Raw genomic sequence first — 7087 nt, 5'->3', positions numbered from 1 at the left:
AATAATTTATACCAGTGGTCAGCATGTGTAAAAAAAAGATCCGTAGTCCATATATATATATGTATATATATATATATATATCCAGAGAGAGATAAACACACACACACACACACACATATATATATATATCTATATGTGCGTGAGTCTGCACACCCACACCGCTTGCCTTACACCTGTCCCTCACCTGTACCTGCCTCTGCTGATGTTGACTATGTGTCTATTTTCATCTCTATCCATTACCAGCCTGACACACCCCGACACATATCCTGTTTGGATTGTCTGTCTGTCTGTCCAGCTGTCTGTTTCTGTACCTGACTGAATGTATGTATATATCTCTGTCTCTCTCTATCTTTCTCTGCCTGCCTGCCTGCTTGTCTGTCTGTCTGTCTGTCTCTCTCTCTCTCTCTCTCTCTCTCTCTCTCTCTTTCTCTATTTTGCCTATCTATCTCTGCCCTCATTCTGCTCTCTCTGTCTCTCCCTCTGCCCTCTTTCTGCCTTCTATTTCTTTTTCTGCCCTCTCTCTGTCTTCTGTCTGTACTTTCACTTCCCTCTCTCTCTACCCTCTCTTTCGCTGCCTATCTATCCAGCTATCTGTTTCTGCCCCTCTCTGCCTTCTCTCTCCCCCTCTCTCTCCCTCTCTCTCTTTCTCCCGCTCTCTTTCTCCCTCTCTCTCTCTCTTTCTCTCCCCCCCCCCTCTCTCTCTCTCTCTCTCTCTCTCTCTCTGTTTCGCTACCCTTTTGTTTCTCTCCTCATTTTCTATTTCGTTTTACTTTTTATGTAGCTAATAGTCTGCTTGTGTGTGTATGCGTATATGCATTTATGCGTGTATATGTGTAAGTGTGCGCGTGTGTATTTATGTCTCTGTGAGTGCACGTGTATAAATACGTGTATGTATGTATGTATGTATGTATGTATGGAGCGCTCTCCTACTCCACCGGGAATCGGAAAGTCGCTTCGCTGGTGATTGCCTACCTAAAAATTTCGGCTCCAATAGGCTTTCACACCACCTCACACACCCTTTCCTCCCAACTGATATGATTCAGAGACAAACCAGGCAAGACCTGTATTGACTATATTAATAGATAGATAGATAGATAGATAGATAGATAGATATACGAGGCAGTATCAAAAAGTTCTCGGACGCCAACAGACGGCAGCACTCGGTTCTGTACGCAGTGAGAGCTCGCAGTGACCTTCATTAGGCACTGTGTCAAGTGACATCACTGTGTTTAATTCGCAAATTGTGAAATTTGTGAGAGGTCTGGTGAGTTTGGCGGATGAAGCAGTTTCGTAGCCCAATTCGTTCAACTTCTTTCTGCAGGGTCAGTTGTGTGACGTGCGGCCGAGCGTTGCCGTGGAAAAGTGGTCCTTTTCTATTGACCAATGCTGGCTGTTATCATCGTAGTTTCTTATGCATTTCATCCATTTGCTGGCAGTACTTCTCCGCCGTAATGGTTTCGCCTGGATCCAAAAAGCTGTGATGGCTGAGACCGGCCGCAGACCACCAAACAGTCACCATGACCTTCTTTTGGTGCAACTTTGGCTTCGGGAAATACCGCTGAGCGTCGCCGGTTGTCGTAAAGAAACCACTTTTCATCGCAAGTCACAATCCGGTCGAGAAACGGGTCGTTCTTGTTGCGTAAAAGAAGAGAAGACGACACTTCAAAACGGCGTTTTTTTTTGGGTTTTTTTTGGTGTGTGGGGGGGGTCGTTCAATTCGTGCGTCACCCATTTCTCAGGTATTTTTATTTTTCTAATCTCTTTCAAGTGGTTGGAAACTGTCGTATACGTTACGTCCAATTCAGAAGCAAGCTCTCGAACAGTTGTGCGTGGATTGGCTTCCACTAAGGCTCTTAGTTGATCGTTGACAACATCCGATGGCCGGCCACTACGCTTATCATCTTCAAGACTCTCGTCACCGCTACGAAATTTCTTGAACCACCATTGTGCTGTACGCTCATGAGTGGTTCCTGGGCCAAACGCATCGTTGATATCGCGAGCTGTTTCAGCAGCTTTTCAGCCTAGCTTGAACTGGAATAAGAAAATTGTGCGAATTTGCTTTTTGTCCATGTTCTATTCAACGCTCCGGAAAAAATGGCCTAATTATTCAAAAGGAAAAAGAGTAACACGATTAGATAGAGCAAAAAACGGGCTTTAAAATGATATATAAAGTCAAAGTAATTTAACGAAAATTAATTTGAAAATACATAATTTAAAACGAAAATTTAAAATTCTGCAAGAATTTTCTTGACAACTTTATAACATCTAAAAATGAGAGCTATTATTAGAACTATGGACGACAGATTAGCAAGACGTTAGATTTTGCCGGACAAAATACCTTGCATTATTTATTTAAGGCTGCGAAAATGGCAAGAGCGGATGGTACCTCTCTCATTGTAGACCTGTAAGTCGGGGAGAAGGAATTGTAGAAAGCATTTGATCTTAGTGTTCAGGGAAATCTCGAACAGTGGGATTCCTCGATTATCCCTAGAGATCTTGTATCAGGAGAGCTACATCTCTCCCATCCTCTCCATCAACGTTTCCTAAAACGTTTGTATGCTATGCTATATGTTCCTTCTTTTTCAGTGTATACTTACATTTTCCATTTTTTTTTATCGTTTCATTATACGGCTGTCTTTGTATTGTTTCCCTCACCCTTCACCCTTGTGGCAAATAAATGAAACCGTTATTTATTTAAGGCACTTTAAGTTCTGAGCTCAAATCATATCGGATTCCATATTTGTCTTTCATTCTTTCGGCATAAATTGAAGAATGTGGTAGTCGAGTACTGAAACCAATGATATCGAACAATAACTCCACGCGCCCACTGGAAATCAGTCTAGGGGGCCTGGATTAAAATCTCTACTCCCATTAACTTGTTTAAGGCAGAGTACTTGTACGATCAGACAAAATGCTTTGCGGCATTTTTTCTGTCTAAATATTTATATTCTAAGTTCAAATCCCATCGAAGACATCTTTGCTTTTCATTTTTCGGGGCCGATAAAATACGTATCAGTCAAGTGTTGGGGTTGATGTAATCGACTGAACCCCTTCCTTCAAAACTTTTTACCTTGCGCCAAATCATTATCCTTTCGGGGTCGATAAATTAGGTACCGGTTGCGTATTGGGATCGATCTAATCGACTAGCCCCCTTCCTCCAAATTTCAGGCCTTGTGCCTATTGCAGAAAGGATTATTATTATTATTATGATTATTATTATTGTTATTATTATTATTATTATTATTATTATTGAGAGATCAGTGCATGCCATGAAAATGACACTGGGGTACAAATACACGAAATCCAGTATACCCATCGTGACTACCCGTCTGATAAGGGTACACCAGACACATGCATCACAGCCATATGTGCATGACATGGTGATCTCATATCAAGATAAACAACGCTTGACCTTGCAAGTGTGACCCAGTTAGAATTTTTCTTCTTCTTCTTCTTCTTCTTCTTCTTCTTCTTCTTCTTCTTTTTCTTCTTCTTCTTCTTCTTCTTCTTCTTCTTCTTCTTCTTCTTCTTATTATTATTATTATTATTATTATTATTATTATTATTATTATTATTATTATTATTATTTTATGTTTGACTTTTGTTTTGCATTTGTACAAGTTGGATCCAAGTCTCACCCAGAGACCTCAAGAGACAACAAGTTAGAAGTTCATGTAGGTGTTATGCCTAGGGTACCATATATCTGGATTTGTACAGTTTTGTTCAAGTGAATGTTTAAGAAACCATAAGAAAATTATGTTTGCTTTAAAATTTGAGATCACATAGACAGTATTATTATTATTATTATTATTATTATTATTATTATTATTATTATTATTATTATTATTATTATTATTATTATTATTATTAAGGCGGCGAGTTGGCAGAATCGCTAGCATGCCGGCCAAAATGCTTAGCGTTATTTCGTCCATATTTACGGTTCTGAGTTCAGATCCCCCCGGGGTCAACTTTACCTTTCAGTCTTTCGGGAGTCGAAGAAATAAATACAAGCTGGGTACTGAGATATTACTCTCTCCACACCAAATATCAAGCCTTCTGCCTCTTGTAGATAGGGTTATTGTTGTTTCTGGCTGACACCCACGTCCCAACCAGAAACGTCAAGGAGCAACAAGATTTTGCATCCAAAGATGCTAACAGGTCAGGGGTCACGCAGTTGAAAAATAACTGGTGTCTGTGAATTAAAAAAAAAAATAATAATAACATTGAATAAATAAGGTTACATTTACAGGGAGAGGAATTTGCATAAAACTATGTGAGGTAGTGATAAGTCTACTCTTTTGCAACTCACTTGTTTTGATGTTGCCAAGAATTTGGTCTACATACTTGTTCGCTCCTTTTGATATCATTCCAAGTGCCCCATTAAATGTTGGTAATCTTACTTCTTTAAGATGCCACATTCCTCTGGCTTTAATCTCCAAGTCCTTATATTTGCTCAGTTCCTCAAACGTTTTCGGAGATGTGTTTTTGCCAGCTGGGGCTACAACATATACCAAAAGACAAATCTTTATTATTATTATTATTATTATTATAAGACTATTATTAAGGCGGCGAGCTGGCTGAATCGTTAGCGCGCTGGACGAAATGCTTAGCGGTATTTCGCTCGTCGCTACGTCCTGAGTTCAAATTCCACCGAGGTCGACTACTTTGCCTTTCATCCTTTCGTTGTCGATAAAATAAGTACCAGTTGAAGCACTCGGTTTGATGTAATCGACTCATCCCTCCCCCAGAATGTTACCCTTGTAAAAAAAATTTGAAACCATTATTATTATTATTATTATCATTATTATTATTATTGTTATATGTTTGACTTTTATTTTGCATTTGTACAAGTTGGCTCCAAGTCTCACCCAGAGACTTCAAGAGACAACAAGTTAGAAGTTCATGTTGGTGTTATGCTTAGGGTGTCATATATTTGGTTTTGTATATAGTAGTGTTCTGGAGAATGTTTAAGAAAACATAAGAAGATTATGAATTTGTTTCAAAAGTTGAGATTACATAGACAGTAGGATAGTTCCCATGAGTAATATCTTTTGAATTTCTGCCATTTTGGGGTTTCCTGGTATCTGAACTACATAGGAATCAGGCCCTTTTGCCGTAATTCCTAGGGCACCTATGACAGCAGGTATTGTTTTAGTCTTGAGGCTCCACATTTTGCCAATTTCTATTTCAAGATCTTTATACTTGCTCAGTTTTTGGCAGGTCTTGGCAGATACATCTATGTCGATTGGGACAGTCATATCATTGAGGAAGCATGATTTTTGTCTGAAGTCTGGCCTATTCGCATCTATCTTTCTGTCAGTTTGAACGGTGAAGTTCCAGAGGAGTGAGAAATGATCATGTTATTATTATTATTATCATCATCATTATTATTATTGAGGCGGCGAGTTGGCAGAATCGTAAGGACGCTGGACAAAAGACTTAAGCAAATTAAGTACCAGTGAAATACTGAGGTCGATGTAATCGACCTAGTCCCCTACCCCCAGAATTTCAGGCCTTGTGTCTATAAGTAGGAAGGATTATTATTATTATTATTATTATTATTATTATTAGGCAGTGAACTAGCTGAATTGTTAGCACGCTGGCAAGATGCTTAGCGCTATTTCGTCCGTTTTTATGTTCTAAAGATCGAATTCCGCCGAGGTCGACTCTACATTTCATCCTTTCGGGGTCGATAAAATCAATACTGGTGTCGATATAATCGACTTAAACCCCATCCCAAGTTGCTGGCCTCGTTCCAAAATTTGAAGCCATTTTTATGTAAAAAGCATGTATTTACATTTTTTTCTGTTTCCTTTGTGACGTAGTTACGGAGGGGTTTTTTTTTCTGGATAGCTTGATTTTTTTGTACTTTTTTCATCTTTTCTTCCTGGGTGAAACAGTAAGATTTCAAAAAAAAACAACATAATAATAATAAATTATGTTAATCGTATATATTTGCAGAGTATGAATATGTAATATATAATTAATTAGGAATATAGAGGAATTTGAAAATAATTTATGCGCCAAGGAAGTTTTTTTAATTATTCTATTGTATGCGTGCGTACATGAAATATTAAGTGAATGCACATCTATATAACCAAATGTATTATGTCTATATAAGGTGATATAATGCTGCGGAAATGAAACGTACATAGATTAATACAAATGGTATGCGTATATATGTATGCGCGTCTGTGTGTGCGTGAGAGTCTGTGTGCGTTTGTGTATGCATGTATGAGTTGTTTCTGCGTGATCCTGTATGTTTGTATGTATTTATGTATATTAGCTATATATAATTATATGCGCATATATAATGTAATGTATGTAGAAATGTGTGTGTGTGTGTGTGTTTGTGTGTGAATACATACGTGTGTGACCTCATGCGACTTTCTGTGCGTGTGTCAAATTGATAAAAGAATCATTCGCCCAGCCCAGAGAATTTTATTAATTCCACAGTAACAATAAGTCCTGGAGTCGATTTGTTCGACCAAAAGTGGTGCTCCAGCATGGCCGCAGTCAAATGACTGAAACAAATGAAAAAATAAAAAAATAGAATGTATATTACGTCACAATATCGGTGACGTTTGACCAGGGCTTTGGCTCATAAAAGATTTCAATCACCTTCAAACTTTGGCAGTGACTAGAATCTATGGAAAAGATGGAACACGAAGCTCATCCAAATATCTCATGACTACTGAGAGGCTAGCCTCATCTTTACCTTGTGATTGTAGAGCTGTTTTCATGTTGCTTTGAGTGTTATGAGCACTGAGCTGGAATTTTCTGGTGATGCAGTTATTCTTGCTGAGTCTCTGCATGTCTTAAGGACTTCTCGCCTTTCATCGTGCGAAGAAGCGGAACCACTTGGCCTTAGAATTTCTTGGGTCAAGACAAAGATCCAATCTTGCTGAGGTCTCCATCTCGCCTGTTTCTGTTGCAGGTGAAAATGTCGAAGGTACTGACCCGCTTCACTTGTCTCGGTCGTTTGATCAATAGCAGCATTACCTGAGAGTCTGGGGTCTTAAAAAAGTCTTTTGTACCCTGATGCAGTTGTGAACTCACTGGACAAGGGTCTTTGGCGCAGCCGGTG

General features: G+C 38.9%; 1 long non-coding RNA gene across 1 annotated transcript; it reads right to left on the bottom strand.

Moving 5' to 3' along the window:
- Positions 1–1708: 1708 nt before the first annotated feature.
- On the bottom strand, positions 1709–6618 carry LOC149131693 (uncharacterized). The gene is made up of 4 exons (XR_016237668.1): positions 6369–6618; positions 5798–5887; positions 4310–4498; positions 1709–2099 (listed from the first exon to the last, which is right to left on the bottom strand). It is a non-coding gene; the product is annotated as an uncharacterized LOC149131693 (long non-coding RNA).
- Positions 6619–7087: the final 469 nt, after the last annotated feature.

This window comes from Octopus bimaculoides, chromosome 20, assembly GCF_046866305.1.
Source record: "Octopus bimaculoides isolate indiv1 chromosome 20, ASM4686630v1, whole genome shotgun sequence".
Lineage (NCBI taxonomy): Eukaryota > Metazoa > Mollusca > Cephalopoda > Octopoda > Octopodidae > Octopus > Octopus bimaculoides.
The sequence above is the reverse complement of the archived record's forward strand: the minus strand, read 5'-3'. Positions and strand labels throughout refer to the sequence as shown.